We start from the raw sequence: 23,733 nt of genomic DNA, 5'->3' as shown, positions 1-23,733 counted from the left end.
TTGTCAGAAGTCATTTAATTCTTAACGAGTTCAAGGAATATGTGCAGTTGTGTACACCCACCGTGTAGCTAGTTTTCAAAGAGAAACAGCACACTTGTACACTTAAATTCTATTTCCTTCCTTGACATAATCATACTCTTGGAGACACCTCTCTTTAACATGTTCAGAACCCATGTACTCTTTTAGACAGACAGGGTGATTTTCAGACAGGCCAGTTTACTCAGGTTAAAAAAACTTTGAATATTGCCTATAAATGTGTGTTAGCTCTACCTTGTTTATATTTCTCCCTCAGTCTCCCCTCCTGTTTATCTTTCTTAATAATTTTTATATATTTTTTTCTGTGTGTCTTCATGTATCATAGTAACATAGTGATGGCAGTTAAAGACCTGAATGGTCTATCCAATCTGCCCAACAGTCACATTCATTATCAATTCAAGATTTAAATCAGTAATGAACTTGATGATAGATACTTGATCATGGCCTTTCTTTGTTGTTTCTGGGACATAGACCATAGTATCTGTAACTCATGTCTCAGCTTTTTGTAATCTCATTTCTCTCGAACTATTTTCCTTCATTTCAAACACTTTAAATCACTCACTTTTCTTTTTCTCTCCTCCCCCCCTCTCCAATAATCACCCTTGAGCCTAAATTTCCCATGCTTCTGCTTCTACTTCCACACATTTTCCCCATCAAACTTTGTCTGTTTGCTGGCATGCAGGCCTATTTCCTTTTTTTTTTTTTTTAAGCTCTTGTGCTCAGGGGCGTAGCCATGGGTGGGCCTGGGTGGGCCTAGGCCCACCCAGTTTGGGTTCAGGCCCACCCAGTTTGGGTTCAGGCCCACCCAGCAGTGGAGAACTTCAATTTCAACGGCAGTGGAGGGAGCAGGCTGAGGGTCCGATCCTGCTTCTACCTCCCTCTCTCCCACAGCGCTTCTCAGACGCTGCCTACCTACCGCCGCCACGATCTAGCATCTTCTTCCCGTCTCAGCACTGCAGCAGCGGAGCAGCGGTAGCAATTCATGCTGCCTCCTGCTTCGTTCTAACCCGGAAGCGTCTCCTCTGCCGTGTCCCGCCCCCATTATTACAACTTCCTGTTTCTGCTGGGGCAGGACGCAGGCGCGCGGCAGAGGAGACGCTTCCAGGTTAGAACGAAGCAGGAGGTAGCATGAATCGCTACCGCTGGTCCGCTGCTGCTGAGACGGGAAGTAGATGCAGGATCGTGGCGGCGGTAGGTAGGCAGTGTCTGAGAAGCGCTGTGGGAGAGCGGGAGGCAGAAGCAGGATCGGACCTCAGCCTGCTAAGGGTGGTGCTGTGCCCCATTGAAGAGATGGAAAGTTGGGGGGAGGTCTCCTTAAGATAGATGCTGCATGGGGGGGGGGGCAAGAGGTGGAGAGGGGCAAGAGAGAGAGAATTGTGGGACATAGGGTAGAGAGGGGTAAGAAAGGAAAAATCTTGCATTGGGAGGGGAGAAATGTTGGACATAGGGGGGTAGTGGGGAAGGAGAAATGGTAAATGTTGGACTTGGACAGGGGGTGGTGAGGAGGAGAAGATAGATGGTGAAAAATTGGACATGATGGTGGAGGGCAGGAAGAGATGTTGTAGGGGGAAGCGAGAGATGTTGGATGGAGCACAAGGGAGGGGGAGAGGCAGAAATGTTGGGCATGGCAGTGGAAGGGAGGAAGAGAGAAAATGCTGCATGGGGGGAAGGGGGAAGAGAAGTGTTGGACCCATGGCACAAGAGAGGGAGAAATGGTGGAAAGTGGGAGAGAGGGAGATATATTGGACCTGGCAGTGAATGAGAGGGAGAGAGAAACACAGGAGCTGGAGAGGGGAGAAAGGAGGAGATGTTGGATTCAGGAGCAGAAGGGTGATAGAGAGGTGCCGGACAGTGGGAGTGAGGGAAGAGAGAGGCAGAAATGTTGGAACATGAGGGAGAGGGCAGGAGGGAAGAGAGAAGGGGCAGAGAGATGTAAGGCTGCAAGAGTGGGGTGGGGAGAAAGAGGGAGCAGATGCTGGGCTAGAAGGGTGGAGGGAAGGAAGATGGCGGAACCATGTGGGAGAGGCCAGGAGGGAGAGGAAGAGGGTGGCAAGGAAATAAATAAAAAGATAGTGATTACAGAGGATAGAAATATGGTAATGAAAGGGAATGGAGGGCTGAGGAAGGAGTGAGATGGGGAAATGGAAAAGCTAGTGGGTGAGAGAAAAAGATGAAAATCTGATAGGTAGCTGTAAACTAAAAAGGAGGAGAACAGTGAGAGGGTGGAATTTGAGTTGACAGCAAGGCAGAAAGAAGAAAAAAGAGAGGAAAGAGCTAAAAATAAGAAGTCAATAAGTCAGAAGCAGGTGTAGTGAAGGTAAAAGAAGACAAATGGACAGCAGCCGCTCGAAAGAGAATTAGAAGACGACAGACAGGAAAGCAGAAAAGAAACTGCAACCAACATGATGGAAAAATACAATGTCCAGACCACAAAGGTAGAAAAAAGCAATGTATTTTGAATGTTTTAAATGGAATATGTTGGCTTTGGGAAATCTACATAGCAAATGTGTTTGTATCGTGTTTAGGAGAAAGGAAATGCATTTCTGTTTTTATTTCTCCAGTGTTGAAGTACATGCTAAGTTTAAATTTTTGGGGTTCCGAGTTCAATTTTTGTCTAAATATTTTTATTTCTGATGTGATCCCTTGTTCTGTATTTGGTGAGGGTCTGTTGGTGTGACAGTAATGGCAGGTTGGGAAATCTGAGGGCAGGCAGGGAGGAGAGGGGATCAGGGAGGGGGCCCTAGCATGTCTAACACCAGTTCTGACCCTTGCTGTATAGCTGGTAGGGATCCCAAGCCTCCCCAGCTGAGGACTTCCTCCAAAGATGGCCAGAACTTCCTTCTACCAAGCTCTGCAGTCGGTGACAGCATGCTTGAGTCACCGACAGCTAAGCACGCATAGGGTGCTGGCATCAGTGGCTTACTGATGTTGCTGCTGCCTGCCAAGTTTGGTAAAAGGGAGTTCTGGCCACCTTGACAGAAAGTCTTCAGCTGATAGAGCTTGAGGATCCTTATTAGCTAATGTATTTATATTTTGCGGTAGGGCAGGGCAGAGAAAATATTGTGCCCACCCACTTTGGGCTCGGGCCCATCCAAAATTGGCTGTCTGGCTACGCCACTGCTTGTGCTCTTTCTTCCCTTCACCACACAGAGCAATATTTTCTTCCCCTGCCTTCATATTTCCTAGCCATATTTCTCTTCCCTGCTTATTTTATCTTCCTGCCTGCTAGCTGCTTATCACTCCCCTTTCCTCTCCAATTCCAGCGCTTATCTCCTTTCTTAGCTCTTCTCACAGTACTCCAGTCTGTCTTGCTGTCCTGTGGCAGTTGTGGAGCAGAAGAAGCAACTATCTCAAACACAGGAGTAGCTGAATTCCAGAGAGAGGCAGGCACCAGGAGGAGCACTAAAAGCACTGTGCTTTTTAGTCCCTACAAGCAGCCTCTCCTTCTGCCCCTTTGCTCTTATCCGGAAGCATTTTTATGTTATGTACCACCAGCGTACAGAGACAGATCACAAGTTTGTGGGTCCCTGGGCCATCTAGTACATAGGGCTCCTCTCCCTCTTCCCAACTGTAACTGCTAAGTACATTATTTTATTGTTCATGACACAAGGAGCACAATATATACACAACTGTGCAGGTGTTTTAAATTTATATAAGTATGTGTATAACATCCAGTGGTGTTTTAAAGTTAAACAAATATGTGTATAACATCAACGATCTAGCTCACTAACTGAAGAACACTTTTTCCAAAACACCATCAGCAGCAGTTTTGAGAAAAATGGGTAGCGGTTTTTGGCTGGCTTAGTTTGCAAAATGTTCAACACAAAGTCATTAAAATACCATGGACTTAGTGAGTTTTGGCACAGGAATAAGCTACAGGAAATCAATCTGGCCTTGATGAATGAAATTAATTGCATAACTCAAAATTGACCAAAACAGGACTGAGTGAGTTTTGGAAAAGTACTCTTCAATTAGTAATTACTGTCTAACAGATTAATAGTAGGCCTGTTGCTTACATAGTACAGTATTTTCACAGAGGCTTTTATCTTGCTTTTCTCTATGAAACTTTATCCACCACGTCATCAGTCTGTTTAATAAGTTCTCTTACAATTGACATGAAAGTGAATGCAGTCATTCCTATTTCAGTCTTGTACACAGCTCATTTTTTATCTGTCCCATATGTGAGAACGATCGCCCTCCCTCACAATTTATCACAGGTAAGGTTAAAATTAGTTTGAGCTATACAGAGGTTAGGGAAAGTACATTGCAACTCATATTGCAGCAAAGTATCCACCAATTTCTGTGGCAGGATTCTGCCATTTGATACCTGTCCATGACACCTGACAACAAATGCTCTCAACTAAATCAGCTCCATTGCCCAGGCTGCTCTCCAGATCTGATGGATATGTGTCTGAGAAGCGATTGACTTTGTGGATGATAGAAGTAGGCTCTGCCTCTGTAGCAAAAAGTATGCCGAAGCGTACACAGATGTTTTGTAAGCATCAAGATGACGCATGAAACTGATGACTAAGAGACATTTAATGTGGCTATTGACAACTATCTGAAATGTTCTCCCACCTTCAAGTGTCTGAATCTACTACTACTACTACTATTTAGCATTTCTATAGCGCTACAAGGCGTACGCAACGCTGCACAAACATAGAAGAAAAGACAGTCCCTGCTCAAAGAGCTTACAATCTAATAGACAAAAAATAATCAAATCAATTAATGTGTACAGGAAGGAAGAGAGGAGGGTAGGTGGAGGTGAGTGGTTACAAGTGGTTATGAGTCAAAAGCAACGTTAAAGAGGTGGGCTTTCAGTCTAGATTTAAAGGTGGCCAAGGATGGGGCAAGACGTAGGGGCTCAGGAAGTTTATTCCAGGCATAGGGTGCAGCGAGACAGAAGGCACGAAGTCTGGAGTTGGCAGTAGTGGAGAAGGGAACAGATAAGAAGGATTTATCCATGGAGCAGAGTGCACGGGAAGGGGTGTAGGGAAGGACGAGTGTGGAGAGATACTGGGGAGCAGCAGAGTAGTACATTTATAGGTTAGTAGAAAAAGTTTGAACAGGATGTGAAAACAGATAGGGAGCCAGTGAAGCGACTTGAGGAGAGGAGTAGTATGAGTAAAGCGACCCTGGCGGAAGACAAGACGGGCAGCAGAGTTTTGAACTGATTGGAGAGGGGAGAGGTGACTAAGTGGGAGGCCAGCAAGAAGCAGATTGCAGTAGTCTAGACAAGAGGTGACAAGGGTGTGGATGAGGGTTTTGGTAGAGTGCTCGGAAAGAAAGGGGCGGATTTTAAGGATGTTGTAAAGAAAGAAACGACAGGTCTTGGCGATCTGCTGGATATGAACAGAGAAGGAGAGAGAAGAGTCAAAGATGACCCCAAGGTTTCGAGCTGAGGAGACAGGGAGAATGAGAGCGCCATCAACAGAAATAGAAAACGGGGGGGGGGGGGGGGGGGGGGGGAGTGGGGAGGTGGGTTTGGGGGGAAAAATGAGAAGCTCGGTTTTTGGCGTTGACATCCAGACAGCAATGTCAGACAAGCACGCTGAAACTTTGGTTTGGATGCAAGGTGAGATATCAGGGGTAGAAAGGTAGATTTGGGAGTCATCAGCATAGAGATGGTAGGAAAAGCCATGGGATGAGATTAATGAACCAAGGGAAGAAGTGTAGATAGAAAAGAGGAAGGGGACCAAGAACAGAACCCTGAGGTATGCTGACAGGCAGAGGGATAGAAGTAGAAGAGGATCCACCAGAGTGAACACTGAAGGTGCGGAGGGAGAGGTAGGAAGAGAACCAGGAAAGGACAGTGCCCTGGAATCCAAGTGAGGACAGGGTATCGAGGAGTATGCTGTGATCGACAGTGTCAAAAGCAGCGGAAAGATCAAGAAGAATGAGGATGGAATAGAGACCTCTGGATTTAGCCAGTAATAGGTCATTGGAGACTTTAGTAAGCGCAGTCTCAGTTGAGTGGAGAGGGCGAAAACCAGATTGTAGTGGGTCAAGAATAGCATGTGAGGAGAGAAAATCAAGGCAGCGGTGGTGAACAGCACGCTCAAGTAATTTGGAGAGAAAAGGGAGGAGGGAGATGGGTCGGTAATTAGAGGGACAAGTAAGGTCGAATGGAGGCTTCTTAAGGATAGGTGTGACCACAGCATGTTTAAAGGCAGTAGGGACAGTTGCAGTGGAAAGTGAGAGGTTGAGAATGTGACAAATAAAAGGAATAAGAGCAGGTGAGATGGCATTAAGAAGGTGGGTGGGATTGGGATCAGAGGAACAGGTGGTACATTTTGAGGAAGAAAGGAGAAGTGTAGTTTCCTCTATAGTAACTTCAGGAAAGGAGGAAAAGGAATGAGGGAAGGAGAGAGCGGGGAATGGACTAGTGGAGGGAGAGGTGGCGAGGTAGAGAATTCAAGGTTTCATCAGTTTCATCAGTAAAACCCATGCGTTTCCATCTTTGCTTAATGTTCTTTTTGTAGGATCGACTGACACCAGGCACATCTAGAGCTTTGCATTCATAGCTGTTGAACAAATTTCTTTGCTTATCCAAGAAAGTTAGCAGCAGCAATGGTTTCATACTAGTAAGAGCTGGTTACTTTGTTTTCTTCTATCGGATCCTCTCCTTGGATGCAAGATTCAAGGGCCCAATATTCATCTCCTGTAGCTGCCTTGCACTCATTGCCCATCCCTACTAAGCCACTGGCATTAACTTCCCTTCCTTCTCAAGAGTCCAACTCCTCTTGCCTGATCTCTTGCCAACTGAGGGCTCTGGCCACAATCCATTGACAAAGGCACAAATCCAAAAGATGATATTGGTTTTACATTTTTTAACAATTCCAGTTTATTTTTTTTTCTGTTTGACGTTTACACTAAGCAGTGCCATTTAAAGGCTTATCATCCATTTAACAATAGCAATATTGACAACAACTGTGAAGAAAGTGTGTTTTGAGCCTATAAAATGTACTGGATATTTTCCTGTTTTATGTCTGAAGTGTATTTCTCCTGTTTGGCCAGCAGGTGGTGTTTCTTTGCTGTATGTTCTTTTTCTTTAACACAAGCAGGAGTATACTTTTAAATCTTGAGTGGGCTCTGATTGGCCCAGGAGCTCATTTCCTTTAGAGTGTACTGATTTTGCCTTCAGTCTTAGCCAGGAAGAAAGAGAAATGGATCTCTTTGCTGTGGCTCTGTGAGTTATATGTCCCAATCTCAGGTACTGTTTAGACAGTATATAGATGTTTAGTTAGTGTTATACTTGATTCATATTTCAGTTACCTGTTATTGTTTGCCAATTGCACATTTTTGTCCACTGTTCCAAGTTCTGAGAATAAACATGTTTGTTCGTTCTGCCTGTCTGGACTGATAAAGAATCCTTGTGGTTTGTGTGCTGGATCTATGAGTGCTTTCTGGGAACTGTGGAACAACTGGGAGTGTGGCTTAAGTAACCTAGAAATCACTGGAGATAATTTGAAAGTGGGAGACTCGCCTAGAGGCAGTTGTGACCCAGTCGGTGGGAGGAGGGTGCTAGTGTAGAGCACAAGCAGAAGGTGCAGGCGTACCTGAGCTGTGCTGGGGATAGACCGTCTACGTAACCCCAGGTGGGTGGCTAGGCATATCTTGACAGACCCTTGTCCTTCTTTTTTGGTGACAGTGTGGTGAGATTGTCAGGCTCAGTGTGTGGCATGAGGGTCACCACCCACTGAGTGGTTCCGAGTCTGTTCTATCTGTAACCTCCAGACTTAGAGCACAGTGAACAAGTGCAGCAGTAACAGGGCCCCTTTTCCTGTTAAATTTTTTTTTGGTAGGGTTAACAGGTTAGCAGTGTGCTGATGGTGACTGGCAGCGGCCAGCAGGCACTGGAGATGCCTGTCCTAACAAGAGCAACCGGATGGCTTCAGCGAGAAGGAGCTGCAGGACCAGCCTGTGCAGGGTTCTCCAGGGAGAGCAGACCCCTTATGGGCATAGGCCTGTGAGTTGGCAGGGCCAAATACCATACTAGCTGGGATCTGGCAGATCTACATGCTAGAGTGGCAGCAGCGAGAGGAGCGATGGCGGCAGGAGGAGCGGGAGTTCCAGCTGCAGAAATTAAAGATGGAGATGGAAATGGCTTGCATCCAAAGTTCCATACCAACCCCTGCGCCAAGGCCCTCGGCAGGATCCACAGCCCTTCACAAGAGGTGACATAGACTGCCTTTGAAAAAATTTGCCACCTCAGTGAGATTCCTCAGACTGGGTGCACTATCTGGGAGGAAAGCTTACTGGTAGAGCAACTTGAGGCGTTCCAAGGACTGTCCATGGAGACGTGCTTCCAGTTTGAGAAGGTGCACAAAGCTTTGTTGAACCGTTATGCCATTACCCTCGAGACATACAGACTAAAGTTCTGAACTTTGCGAAAGGGGGCGGATGATACAGCGAGTTTGCGGTTTAGCTAAGATACCAGCAGCAGCACTGGCTCAGTGGAGCTGAAGTTAAAACCCTGGAGGACTGCCAAAACCTGATGGTCCTGGAGCAGTTTCTGCAGCGTTGTCATCCAGAGGTGAGGGAACTTGTTCAAGATCACCAGCCCCATACTCCAGAGAAGGCGACTGGTTTGGCTGGCAAAGAGAAACCGTCCTTATCCGCAGCAGCCAGTATATGAGGGAATCAGGGCCCAAATATTCCTGCAACCTCAGAGACTGTTAACAAACCCTCTAGTGTTCCCCAAAAACCTGTGTGCCAGTGTGGGTGCACAAGACATTTCAAAGCAGATTGCCCAGATAATCCCAAGCCTGCACTAAAGAGCCTTTCAGTTCTGCACCTAAGCTGGTGGCTTTTGTGGGTGGCTCCAGTACCACGAAGAAGACCAACACAGTTGCTGCAGCATAAAAAGTTACTGGCCACTCATCAAGCAAGGAAGCAGATGGATTTCCACAACACTACAGCACTCCAGTAACTGTGAACCAAACCCAAGTGGCTGGGCTTGTTGACACTGGCTCTAGCATGACTTTGTTATGACCAAAGCTAGTGCCAGAAGGTGCTATTCTACCAGGGCGCACTGCAGAGGTAGTGCTAGCCAATGGATCCAGAGAGACTATACCCATTGCTCGAGTATTTCTGGATTGGAGTACTAAGCCTGGATACAGAGAAGTAGGCTTAATGAAAAACATCCCGGTACCAATGCTGTGTGGGACCTACATGGGTCCAATGAACATTATCCTTGATAGCGGAGTCAACGTTTCCACTATGGTGACCTGTAGTCAAGCCAGGGTGGCCCTACAAGCAGAAGCAGCAGAGATCACTTCTTTGGTTCCAGATCCCGAGCCAGTCCAGGTGGGACCAGCTGACCAAGCAACAGGAGGAGTCGCTCCAGTGCTTCCAGCAGCACCAGTTTCAGAGGTGACCGGTCCATGAGTATGGAACAGCTTGACTTAACTGACACACCTATTGATCAGACTGATGACCCTGATTTGTCAGCATCACCAGCAGAGACCCTTCCAGGTATGGATACTGATATAGGACAGATACATGCTTTTCAGGAAGCACAGCACTCTTACTCTGACCTGGAAGCCCTGAGGCAGAGGGCCAACCAATCAGACTGGTAAAGATCCTATCCTTTGGAAAGGGGACTTGTTGTACAGAGAGAGACTGATCCTGCTGATCCTAATAGGCCCTGAACAGCAGACAAGCCGCTTATAGTGACCAGGGCATACAGAGAACAAATTATACAGATTGCACACAACATTCCACTAGCAGGACATCAGGGGTTGATGCACATGCACCAGATTGACCCAGAACTTCCATTGGCTGGGAGTATCTCAAGCTGTAGCTGATTATTGTCGAACCTGTGATGCATGCCAAAGAAGTGAGTAAGACCCAAGATCACCCCCGAACTCTCCTGAAACCTTTACCCATTTGAACGAATAGCTGTGGATATAGGGGGGCCTCTAGCTGTCCCTAGCCGGACTGGGAATAGATATGTATTGACAGTGGTGGACTTAGCTACCAGATATTCTGGTGGTAGCCTTATCCTCCTTAGAATCAGAGAAAATTGCCACTGTTCTGCTAGATATATTTTCCCGGGTAGGATATCCACGAGAAATACTCTCAGACCAAGGGACACACTTTGTCTGTGTTGATTCAGAATCTGTGGGCACACTGTGGAGTGAAATCTGTACATACCACACCATATCACCCTGAAACTAATGGTTTGGTGGAGAGATTTAATGGCACATTAAAGCACATGTTAAAGACTCATAGAAATAGGAGACCGAGACTGGGTTAAACACTTACTCTATCTACTGTTTGCATACAGAGAAATACCTCAGGAGTCTACAGGGTTCTCCCCATTTGAGTTGCTTTATGGCCGGAGGGTGAGAGGGCCCCTTGATCTAATAAGAGAACATTGGGAGGGGAAAGTTGATACCTCTGACACTCCTGTAATTAAATATGTAGTTAACATGCTGCAGAGATTAAAAGACCTTGTGGGCTTTGTCAGAGATAACTTGCAGACAGCCCAGACTAAGCAAAAGACCTGGTATGATCGTAAGGCCCAAAACAGAGAGTTTTATGAGGGCCAGCAGGTACTTGTTTTAGTCCCAGTATGTCAGAATAAACTTCAAGCTAATTGGGCAGGACCTTACTAGGTTATAAGGTGCCTGAATGGTACCAACTATTTATGGACTCCCAAGACACTTTTCATGTAAATATGTTAAAGGTCTATGCAAATCGCACAGCTATGGTGCTAGCTATATGCAGTCTATCAGTAGAGTGTCAGGATAGTGACCTCATAGAAGAGACATTATCACAGGATCTGACACTGAAGAGAAACCATCTAAATGCACAGACTGTGAAAACACTTGCAGTCAAAAGGGGGAACTAGAACAGGAAACATGTATAAAAGACACCCATTTTACATGCTCTAAATATGAGCAAGATTTCAGTATGAAAAAGGAGCTAATGCAGCACCTAAAAATAGTAAAGAAACTGGACTATGTAAAAGTATAGAATATGGGAAAAGCTGTAACAATAAAATTAACATTACAGAACATCAGGAAAAACACTGATGAGAGAATAGCTTCATGTCCTGGTTATGACAGTAGCTTCAACCAGGAAGAAAGCACCACAAAAAATGCTAAATTTCACCCAGAAGAGAAAAGTTTCAGTTGTCAGAAATTGTTGTGAAATCAGCATAGAATCCATTCAGGGAAGAAATTGTTTACATGTCCTGAATGTAGAAAGCTTTATTCATTAATCACAGCTAACAAAGAACCAGAGAATACACACAGCAGTAAAACCATTCACATGTACTGAGTGTGGTAAAGGCTTCTGTCAGAAGATACTCCTCACTAGTCAGAAATTGAAGCATACAGAATTAAAACTGTTAACATATACTGAGTGTGGTAAGCAACGAATATTTCAAAGCTGATGTAAGCACCGCAAGGGCAACAAACATGGCAAAGCTGATAGCCTGGACTGTCGAGATCCGATTGGCAGTCTGTGGAGGCCGCAGTCCAGTCCGGGGTCTCTCAAGGGGGGAGGTGTGAAGAAACAGTGTATTTTGAAGCCTGTAAAATGTATTGGATATTTTCCTGTTTTAATTGTCTGAAGTGTATTTCTCCTATTTGGTCAGCAGGTGGTGTTTCTTTGCTTTAAAGCTTTTAGGGAACTGAATGTTCTTTTTCTTTAATACAAGCAGGAAGCAAGCAGCAGTATAATTTTAAATCTTATTGAGTGGGATCTGATTGGCCCAGGAGCTCATTTCCTTTAGAGTGTTACAGATTTTGCCTTTAGTCTTAGCCAGGAAGAAAGAGAGACAGATCTCTTTGCTGAGGCTTGGTGAATTATAAGTCCCGATCTTTCCAGGTACTGTTTAGACAGTATAGATGTTTATTAGTGTTATAATTGATCCATATTTCAGTTACCTGTTATTGTTTGCCAATTGTACATTTTTGTCCAGTGTTCCAAGTTCTGAAAAGAAACATGTTTGTTTGTTCTGCCTGTCTGGACTGATAAAAAATCCTTGTGGTTTGTGTGTTGGATCTATGAGTGCTTTCTGGGAACTGTGGAACCACTGGGAGTGTGGCTTAAGTAACTTAGAAATCACTGGGGATAATTTGAGAGTGGGAGACTCACCCAGAGGCAGTTGTGACCCAGTCGGTGGGAGGAGGGTGCTAGTGTAGAGCACAAGCAGCAGGTGCAGGCGGACCTGAGCTGTTCTGGGATAGACCCTCTAAGTGGCTGTGGGGTAATCCCAGGCAGGTGGCTAGGTGTTTCGTGACACTGACAATGTCAGTGACCAATGGCGTAAGCAGAAGTAGGTTGTATAGAGTACGAAACAGTCTACATAGGTAATAGTAGATGGAAGAAAAGAAAATAGGGTATTGACACAAGCATTAATAAAAGGTAAATGTTGGGGTTTAAACAGAATTTATAAATATATTATCATGTTTCTGAAAAACACAACCACCGGACTGTATAGGTAGGCTGCTACGCAGTCTGTCTTGATAATGAGAAGGGCCCCCTTCCCCCAGACTTTTTGGCTCCTGGACCTGGGCCCAGGAGGCCCATGAGGGATCAGTCCCTGCCTGTAAGTCTGAAAACTGTCAAAACAGTATATATTCAAGTACGGTAATCATTTTTCTGTCCTTGGAGCTCAATGGAGGGTGAAGTGACTTGCCCAAGATTGCAGGTTCATGCAATATAACGACGAGGAAAAGGCTGCAGTTGTAGGGACCAAAACCTGTGCGGTGCTTGCTGTCCTTGCTGTTGTTTGACCAACTGTATTGTTTCTTCTCATGGTAGTAGTAATAGCAGCTCTGCCTGTTTTCTGCTATCTCATGAATGGGAGATGCTACTGAAGCTGAACTAGGAGGCAGGAATGGGTAGAGATCAGAGCAACAAGTTGTCCTCCTATGTACCCCTTGATATTTTTGACTAAATCACCACTCTTGTGCAGGTTACTCCAGTGCTTTGTCTCCATCCTCTAGACATTAGGATTGGAGAAATGTGGATTTGGATACTCTCCACAAAAACAGATATGAGGAGGAGGATGAGAATTACTGGCCAGTTAATCTGATCTCTGGTAGTTCTTAAGATTCACTTTTCCTTCATTTCCAGTACAAAGTACTTGCTTTCAGAATCTTCTCTGCAACATAGGTTTTTCTTTCTGTATCTCAACCACTGGCCTGTTTTCTGTCCTTCACACCTTGCTTGCAGTGCACATAGTAAATGCTACCTGGGATTTCTTATCACAATCCATACTGACTCCACAAATGTCCTGTGGTTCATTGGAGCACACTTGAACAATACTGTGGCAAGAGCTTTTCTTCCAGAAGACAGATAGCAAGCATATTGCAAACAAAATTTCTCACATGTGCTGTGCATCAACTCACAATCTCCTCCAGCTTCTAGACCATATGGCGGCAACCATCCATTTAATTCCACTAGACAGAATGCACATGTCAACTCAAGTAATATTTAAAATTGCACTGGAACCAGCATTTTCAACCCCTTAGCAAAGAGTGCTGCTAACCAGCACAGTGCAGCTTTTCCAGCATGGTGGTTTCAGCGCTCAGACTTCATTGTAGGGTGCCCCTTTCAAACTTAACTATCGCATCTAATTTTAACTATGGATGCATCTACAATTGGGTAGAGTGTTCATCATCTTCACTGGTAAACTCAAAGACTCTACAGCTTCTATAAACAAGCTTTACATACAAACCTTTTAAAACTTAGGGCTATTTTTAGTGCTCTTCGTACTTTCTCGCCTTGGATTGATTCCTGGGTTCTCGTCATTGAGAAAAACAATCAAGTGATTAAGCTCTACATGGTTTGGCTTCTCTTTGTCTTTACTGGGAAAGTCAAAATATGAAACTTTACAGTTCAGTTAAAGGCCACTCTTCAAGCTGTTCCAGGGCAACTAAATAAGATAGCAGACTGTCAGTTGATCGTTAAATCCTCACGGGTGGACCCTAGACTCGAGCACAGTTCAGATACTATACAATCTATGGAGAACACCTTCCATAGATCTTTGTCTTCTGAAGCAGTCTCACTGTATGCTTCTTTTTTCTCTCTGAGTCCAAGTCCATTGTTCACCATTTTGTGGAAAGCCATATAGAATATTTCAATTCCAACTTTCTCCTAATCTCCAGGGTACTTCAGAAGAGTTGCACTGCCAAAGAACATGTAATTCTTATTGCTTCACACTGGCCAAGACAAATTTGGTTTCTAGTGCTATAGAAATGATAAGTAGTAGTACATCTACCAAGCCCTTCCATAGACCAGCCAGTACTATTGGGCCATCATTCAATGCTTTTGACACAGGAACAAAGACTAATCTAGCACTCCAATCTCAAGAGTTTGTCATTGACAGCTTGGAGATTGAGTGGGACCTAATTAAGAACATATGAACATAACCTTGGGACATACCAAATTTCCATCAAGCCCAGTATCTTGTTTCCAACAGTGGCCAATCCAGGTCACTGGTTACCTGGCAATATACCAAGAGAGTAAAACAGATTTTATGCTACTTATAGTAGGGAAAAAAATAGATCTTCCCAAGTCCATTTTGATAATGGCTTATGAACATTTTTTTTTAAAGGAAGTTATCCAAACCATTTTAAACCCTCCTAAGTTAATTGCTTTTACCACATTTCTGTGGCAATGAATTCCAAAGTTTAATTACGTGTTGAATAAAGAAATATTTTCTCTAATTTGTTATAAATTTGCTATCTAGTTGCTTCATTGTGTGCTCCAAAGTCAAGTAGCCTAGTGGTTAGTGCAGCAGACTTTCATCCTGGGGAACTGGGTTCGAAAAGGCGGTATATCAAGTCCCATTCCCTTTCCCCTTTCCCTTGTATTTTTGGAAAGAGTAAATGTGATTCATGTCCTGTTCCAGTGAACTCAGTATTCAGTATTTTATAGACTTTCTCATATCTCCCCTCAGCCGTCTCTTCTCCAAGCTAAAAAGCCCTAGCCGCTTTAGCCTTTCCTCATAGAGGTCATCCCATCTCCTTTAAGGTGCATTTTCATCACCCTTCTCTACCTTTTTTTTTAATTCCGCTATATCTTTTTTTTAGATGCGGTGACCAAAATTGAGGTGCAGTTACACCATGGAGCAATACAAAGACATGACAGTATTCTCAGTTTTGTTCTCCATTCCTTTCCTAATAATTCCTAACATTCTAATTTCTTTTTAGCCACTGCTGCACACTGAGTAGAGGATTTCAACATATCAACAATGACACCTAGATCTTTTTACTGTGCGGCGACTTCTAATATGGAATCTTGCGTCTTCTAGCTGTACTTTAGGTTCTTCTTTCCTATGTGTATCACTTTGCACTTGTGACATTAAATGTCAGTCTCCTAGTCTCGTAAGGTCCTCTTGCAGTTTTTCACAATACTCTTGCTATTTAACAGCTTTGAATAACTTTGTCATCAGCAAATTGTATTACCTAACTAGTTATTCATATCTCTAGATAATGTATAAATATGTTAAAAAGCAGCAGTCCCAGCACAGGCCCCTGGGAAACCCCACGATGTACCCTTCTCCATTGAGAATACTTGACCATTTAACCCTACTCTCTGTCTTCTAGCTTTTAACCAGTTCTTAATCCACAATAGGACACTGTTTCCTATCCCATGACTTTCTACTTCCCTCAGGAGTTGTTCATGAGGTGCTGTCACCCACTTTGTAGCTTAAAAGATGCTCTGACTCCTTTTTAAATGTTAACGCCAGCAGTCTGTTTCCACACTGGTTAAGGTAGATCACATCTTTTTGGAATAAGCTCCCCCTGCTGCATAATCCATAATCCTCTTGCTGAATGTAGTGGAGACTAAATTCAAGCAAATGTGGGACAATCTAAGGGAAAGGAACGGATAATAGATGGTATAGATGGGCAGACTGAATACTTCGAACGTACTCGGTGCAACTGGACCATCTCAGGTACCGATACCCATTCCTGGAGTGGAGGAGTAGCCTAGTGGTTAGTGCAGTGGACTGATCCTGGGGAACTGAGTTTGATTCCCACTGCAGCTCCTTGTGACTCTGGGCAAGTCACTTAACCCTCTATTGCCCCTGGTACAAAATAAGTACCTGAATATATGTAAACCGCTTTGAATGTAGTTGCAAAAACCTCAGAAAGGCGGTATATCAAGTCCCATTTCCCTTTCCCTTTCCCTCTCTTTCCTACTATATAGTCTTTATCTACTGTCATCTATGTTTGTGTTTATTTCATTAATTTTTGCCCGGCCACCATCTTCAGGTGTGCATTCCAGGCATCTGCCATCCTTTCAGTGAAGAAAATTCTCCATTATTCCCAAGCCTGCTTCCTTGTAGTGTTTTTATGGATGGTAAGTTGGCCATGGACCCCCCCCCACCACCACCACCGGAATGGTGGGAGGCTAAACCTAGAACTCAGGCTGTTAGAACACTAGCCAAGTCTACAAACCTATGGCTAAGTGAGTAAGGACTTGCTGGAAAGGCAAGACCTAATGTGAAAACCTGAGAAAGGCCAAAAGCACAGGGTTTAAATGCTGTAATTTGGAAGAGTTTGGTCAAGAAACTAAGAACAAAATGGAGCCTGAGTTACAATCTGAGATGCAAAATGGAGTAGTTTGTCCCACATGACTGAAAATGACAGTTAATAGAAAAAAAAGTTGTTTACCAAAAAGGAAACGCCAGGTGTTAAAAAGAAGAACTTAGAAGTAGAAAAGAAAAGTGAAAAAGAAGTTGTGGTTGGCAAACTTTCCATGACGAAGCTCTCATAGAAGATAATGGGTCTAATACATTTCTAATGAGGGAAAATGGGTATAAATATAGGGTCAGATTTGAGCAATTTGGAGAAGAAGCTGAGATGCTGCCAGAATCTCTGATGGTCTGTTTTGCAGCCTGATTGATGTACCTGATTGCTTTGTGTTTTATCTAGTGATAAGCATTAAACTTCAATATACTTTCATATCTTCGTCTCTTCTCTTCCTTTCATAATAATTAAGAATTGAAATGAATTGGGTAACAAAAACGAAGACTATTAAGTGTATAAATGTCCTTACACTGAGAGAGAGTCAGATAAATGAGGTCTGGGTTTTCAGTGACGCAGCTAACAGCCTTCTGAGAAATCCAGTGGGTAGTTGTCCAGCTACCCTCGCTACAGCGAGGGGTCCATGGCCAACTTACCATCCATAAAAACATTTGGTGACCTAGTTCTTCGGGTTCCTTCTGTTTCTTTTCCTTCACATAAGGTAGAAAGAGACTGAGGATGCTAGAATTCACCTTAGCATTCCAAGCTGATCAGTATTGCACTTTGAACTGCAAGCTATTAGTGGGATATACATTTTTTTGGTATGGGTATGTCAGAGAAAGACCTGGTGGCTGTAGTGGGGGCTCAAATTTGGCTGTTCGTGGCCTCGACTTATACACAGGTCACACCAATTTTGGCCATTTTTAGTCCCAAAACTGCCCTCAACTTGAAGTTCCATAGTAACCTATGGAACTTAGTAAGTCTAAGTGCTTTGAAAATGATCCCCATAGTAACCTGTATTCTCAGAGGACAAGTAGGCTGCTTATTCTCACATGTGCGTCGATGTCCGCATTGACCTTGGAACCGGCATTTTGCCATAGCAAAAACAAAAAAAGTTTTGCTAGAGTCTTCTGACGTGTGCACCGCCTTCCCGCCCGCGTAACTTAGTTTTCTTTTTTCCGTGACGAGGTGCGGCAGGTTCATCCTGTGCTCTTCATTAAGGCCCAGAAAAAGTCTTTTGTTTTTCAGTATTTCGCGAGTTTTTTTCGTGTCTGTATCGTTGATTTGTTTAAAAAAAAAAGTTACTATCCTTTTAGTTTTCTCCTTAGTTTGTTACCCAAACTTTTACATTTTCTTTGTTTTCGACGCGGTTGGATTTCTTCCCTTTGTGTGCCCCTTTATTTTGGAACAATTGAGTCCTTTAATTTTGCCCAGACCGTTTTTCCTTCCGTGTCATCGAGGACACCCAGCGGCTTCAAATGTACTCTGTGCAACTGGACCATCTCAGGTACCGATACCCATTCCTGGTGTATCATGTGCCTTGGGCCCGACCACAGTCCAGCTGCTTGTAATCTGTGTCTTCGTATAAAAAAACGGACCCAAGTAGCTCGAGAAGCCCAACGAGAGAAACGTTTGGGGGCTTGGTCCAGCCCTTCAACGTCGGCATTGACATCGGTACCGAGGTCAGCGGTGTCGACATCGAGGGATGCATTGACGTCAGGAGCAGAGGTAATGGCTGCAGAGAGATCAAGTCGCGCTAGGAGCAGTGAGGCACTAAGTGGGTCTCCACCTGCCACGAGGCCTGCTATGCAGGCCCCCTGGGACCAACCATCGTCTGACCCGACCCCGAGGAGATGTAAGGATTCCACGTCATCCTCGTCGGTACCGAGGAGTCTCAATGGGCATCGAGCGAAAGTGAAGAAGCATTGTCACCAATCTCCTTCAACTGTGCTGGGAGCTCCAGGGCATCGAGGGATTCGGCATCCGAGAATTGTCAGCGCTGAGAAGATAGCTCCCCCTCCATACAGGAGGTGCCGATGCGCCGGTCTCTTAGCAGCCCGGAACCTGCACCTGAGCCTCAGCAGATTCTGTCAGCGGCTGTTCTACCGACACAGCAGCTTTCTCCGATGGCTGCTCTCGACGAGCACATCCGGGCCCTGCTTCCTGTCTGCTTCGGTATTGGGGGTGCTTGCACCTTCTGTACGGTCTGCTACAGCGGCGTCTGGCCCTTCGCCAGCGGTGAGGTCCCCATCCTTGGTGCTGCTTGCCACCCAGGTCGACTCCCCTTTGACGTTGGTGGAGGAAGCTTCGCCACAGTCCATGCGGGCATCGGCCTCTCGACATCGCCATCAAGGACGTCTATCCTCTGTGTTGAGTCAGGCTCAGTCTCTGAGTTCCCTAAGGGGAGGTGGTATCCGATACTGAAGAGGAGTGTTTGTGGGAGTCAGAGGGAGATCCCAGATACTTTTCTTCTCAGTCGTATGGGATTCCCTCTGAACCTTCCCCTCCACCTGAAAGGAGACCCTCCTCCTGAGAGTCTTTCCTTTACTTCTTTTGTCCGGAAAATGGCTACAGCTATTCCTTTCCCTGTGGAGGTTGAGGATGAGCCCAGGGCTGAGATGCTCGAGGTCCTGGACTATCCCTCTCCACCTAAGGAAGCTGTAATGGCTCCCCTAAATAAGTTACTGAAGGAAGTCCTTATGCGGAACTGGTCATTCTCTCTGTCTGGCCCCGTGATCCAGAAGAAAGCCGATTCCCAGTATCGGATCCACGGTGAACCTAGGTTGATGAGGTCTCGGTTACCCCACAATTCCATGGTGGTGGACTCCGCCCTCAAGAGAGCCAAGAGTACTAGAGACTATGCTTTGGCGCCCCCAGGCAGAGAAGCTAGGACCTTGGATTCTTTTGGGAGGAAGACATATCAGGCCGCTATGCTCGCTGCCCATATCCAGTCCTGCCAGCTCTTCACGAGCGTACACTTGCGGAACTCAGTGAGGCAGCTGTCTAGCTTGGTCGATGCCCTCCCTCCAGAGCAGGCCGAGCCTTTTCGCTAGCTGGTCAGGCAGCAGAAGGCATGTCATAAATTCCTGGCCAGGGGCGCTTGCGACTCTTTTGATGTAGTATCCAGAATCGCTGCTCAAGGTATAGTGATGCGCAGACTCTCATGGCGGTGTGTTTCTGACCTGGATCATTTGGTCCAGCAGTGGATGGCAGATGTACGTTGCCGGTGGGGACAACCTTTTTGGTGAAAAAGTAGAGGATCTTGTTGACCAGATCAAGAAGCATAATGATGCTATGGATTCTCTCTCCTGCCGGGTGCCTTCTGCCACAGCCTTCTCATCTAGGAGGTTTTTTGGGGGTAAGATTGCTCCCTATTCCTATGCTTAGGCGTACACTCCAGCTTCTCGACAGCCTAGTTAGACTCAGCCCCAGCGTGCTCATTCTCATTAACAGCATGCTCCTAAGGCCCCTGTTGCTCCACAGCAAAAGCAAGGGACGAGCTTTAACTGGCTTCGGTTAAGCAGAGCCACTGTAAAAGTGTCCGTACTGGACGACTTGCTGGTTATGGGGAGGTTAGTGATTTTTCACCAAAGGTGGCCTCTCATAACCTCCGACCGGTGGGTTCTTCAAATAGTCTGGTTAGGATACACCCCCAATCTGGAATCCAAACCTCCAAATTGTCCACCGGGAGCTCATTCTTACAGCTCCCAGCACAAGCAGGTATTTGCAAAGGAACTATCCGCCCTTCTAAAGGCCTATGTGGTCGAACCCGTTCCAGCGGGGTAGGAAGGGCTGGGATTCTATTCCAGGTACTTCCTTGTGCAAAAGAAAACGGGGGATGTGTCCCATCCTAGACCTAAGGGCCCTGAACAATTTCCTAGTCTGAGAAAAGTTCAGGGTGGTTTCCCTGGGCACCCTTCTTCCCATGATTCAGGAGAACGATTGGCTATGCTCTCTGAACTTAAAGGATGCTTACACACACATCTTGATACTTCCAGCTCACAGGATGTATCTTTGATTTCACCTGGGGACACAGCACTTTCAGTACCATGTACTGCCTTTTGGCCTGGCCCAGAGTGTTTACAAAGTGTCTAGCAATAGTCACAGCGTTGCTATGCAGACGGAGTGCATGTGTTTCCTTATCTCGACAATTGGCTGGTGAAGAGCACCTCAGAGGACGGTGCTCTGGATTCCATGCGAATGACTATTCAGGTGCTAGTGCTACTGGAATTCGTAATAAATTACTCCAAGTCCCATCTCACTCCGTGTCCAGCAGTGCTTCAATGAACTCCAATTTTTGGACAGAAGACAGCTCGAGCTTATCTTCCCGAGACAAGGGCAGACAACCTCCTGTCCCTAGTGTCCACAGTTCTAGAGTCTCAGCAGATCACAGCTCGGCAGATGTTGAGACTTTTAGGGCACATGGCCTCTACAGTGCATGTAACACCCATCATATGAGATCAGCTCAATGGACCTTAGCTTCCCAGTGGTATCAAGCTATAGGGAATCTGGAGGATGTGATCCAACTGTCCATCGAAATTCTAAATTCTCTTCAGTGGTGGACAGTCCAATCCAATTTGACCATGGGACGACCATTCCAAATTCCTGAGCCACAAAAAGTTCTGATGACAGTTGCATCCCTCCTAGGGTGGTGAGCTCATGTAGATGGGTTTCACACTCAAGGAGCCTGGCCCTTCCGGGAAACAGGTCTTCAGATCAACCTCCTGGATTTGCAAGTGATTTGGAACGCTCTCAAGGCTTTCAAAGATCGGCTGTCAAACCAAATATTCTTGATTCAAACAGACAATCAGGTTACGATGTATTACACCAACAAGCAGGGGGGCACCGGATCTCACCTTCTGTGTCAGGAAGCTGTTCAGATGTGGCTTTAGACATGTATTTCCAGCCACTTATCTGGCTGGTGTAAATAACAGTGTGTCCGACAGTCTGAGCAGGGTAATTAAACCTTGCGAGTGGTCACTGAACATGGGTGTAGCCCGCAAGACCTTCCGAGCGTGGGGCACCCTCTCGGTGGATCTTTTTGCCACTCAGATCAATCACCAGGTCCCTCAATTCTGTTCCAGGCTCCAGGCACACAATAGACTAGTGTCAGATGCCTTTCTCCTTCATTGGGGAACAAGACTTTTATATGCGTATCCTCCCATACCTCTAGTAGGGAAGATTTTGCTGAAACTCAAGCAAGACCGCAGAACCATGATCCTGGTTGAACTCTTCTGGCTGCGCCAGATTTGGTTCTTCCTTCTTCTGGAGTTGTTCTCTGAGGAACTGTGGAGATAGGAGTGTTTTCCAACTCTCAGAATGAGGGGTCGCTTCTACATCCCAGCCTCCAGTCTCTGGCTTTCACGGCCTGGATGTTGAGAGCTTAGAATTCGCCTCCTTGGGTCTTTCAGAGGGTGTCTCCCGAGTCTTGCTTCCAGGAAAGATTCCACAAAGAGGTGTTACTCTTTCAAGTGGAGGATGTTTGCCGTCTGTGGCAGCAAGGCCCTAGATCCTCTCTCTTGTCCTACACAGACCCTTCTTGAATACCTTCTACTCTTGTCAAAGTCTGGTCTCAAGACCAACTCCATAAGAGTTCACCTCAGTGCAATTAGTGCTTATCAGCGTGTAGAGGGTAAGCCTATCTCTGGTCAGCCTTTAGTTGTTCGCTTTATGAGAGGTTTGCTTTTGTGAAAGCCCCTGTCAAACTGTAGGATGAAAATAAGTAATTAGGGCAATAATTATTCCCAAATAATACTTATTACAAGGTTCCCGCTCAGCCTAGGGGAAATATTATAAAGGAACATTGTTGCTGGCACCCTGCCAGTGTTTTGTTCTTCGCCAAAGAACCAAAGCCACGTCACAGATGATAATTATGTATTATTTATTACAGGTAGAAAAATAGACACAATGGAATAGCTTATATGCAATATAATATCTCTTACTGATATGCACACTAACAAAATATATTGTCTAACTACACTGATTATCCTGAGACTACGTACAGTAATGATTAGAACAGTACAAATGATATCCTAATGATCCTTATGAAAACTTATCACATCTTATGCAAAATACACATTAGCAGCTGTCCCTGACCAAGAGCTGACATAAACCAGTCGTACTTAGATAAAACCACTGCCTAACCCCAGACTTGGAAGTATATCACTGTGATCTTATCACGCTGTCCTGATGACAGCTTCAGATAAGACCGGAGCAGAATCTCCCCAGACGCTATCTCAGCTGTCTGTGTCTTATGTAGTGCAGGTCTTTCTCAGCAAACAAGCTGGTTCCCTCTCTCCTTTGGTTCTCAGAGCCAAAATCTCTGCCATAGGTATTTGCACCAGTTATGCAGGTCACAAGGTTGGTATCATACAGTCTCTAGCTCACCCCGAGCCTTGCTGGATTTCTCAGGTCCTTCCCAGGTACTCCTCCTCCTAGGGTCTCCGACTAACTTTTTCTCTCACTCTCCCCGCGTTCTTCCAGACCTCTCTCTCGGTTGATAGCCTGGACCAATTCTCGTACAGTCCAGTGCATGAGCAAAAAGCGTTCTTTGTTTTGTGACCTTGGAGATGGTAACTTCTGGTGCCATGAGTATGACTCCCTTCCCAGCTTCTCAGAGATAGAAGGGGGATGGTTGGAACACAGAATATCCTTGGCTTCAGCAAGCCTGTCAGTGATTTTCCACAAGCTGAAGCTGGATCTTGCTGACACAGAGATGTTCAGGTCAGAGAGTTGCAGCAGCCATCTTATTGTACCAAGATGTCATAGGCTTGTATAGGCCAAGACCAGCTCAGACTAGATCACAGGGAGTGGAGGAGTGGCCTAGTGGTTAGGGTGATGGACTTTGGTCCTGGGGAACTGAGGAACTGAGTTTGATTCCCGGCCCAGGCACCTCCTTGTGACTTTGGGCAAGTCACTTAACCCTCCATTGCCTGCCGCATTGAGCCTGCCATGAGTGGGAAAAAGTGCGGGGTACAAATAAAAAAAAAAAAAATACCCCTACAGATTTCCCCCCCCCCCCCCCCCTTGGAGATGGAATTTACTACAAAGGAGTAAATGCCTTCTCCAACCTAACTCCTCAACCTCTCTCTCTCCACTGCAACGGTCCCCAATACCTTCAAGCACGCCGTAGTCACACCTCTCCTCAAGAAACCATCACTTGACCCTACCTGTCCCTCCAATTACCGCCCCATCTCCCTCC

General features: G+C 45.5%; 1 protein-coding gene across 1 annotated transcript in view; it reads left to right on the top strand.

The window, feature by feature from the left end:
- Positions 1 to 23,733, top strand: part of MAP3K21 (mitogen-activated protein kinase kinase kinase 21) — a 451,782-nt gene that overhangs the window by 348,308 nt on the left and 79,741 nt on the right. The window lies entirely within an intron of this gene.

Source organism: Microcaecilia unicolor, chromosome 3 (assembly GCF_901765095.1).
Source record: "Microcaecilia unicolor chromosome 3, aMicUni1.1, whole genome shotgun sequence".
Classification (NCBI taxonomy): domain Eukaryota; kingdom Metazoa; phylum Chordata; class Amphibia; order Gymnophiona; family Siphonopidae; genus Microcaecilia; species Microcaecilia unicolor.
Note: the sequence above shows the minus strand (reverse complement) of the source record. Positions and strands in the feature narration are given on the sequence as shown.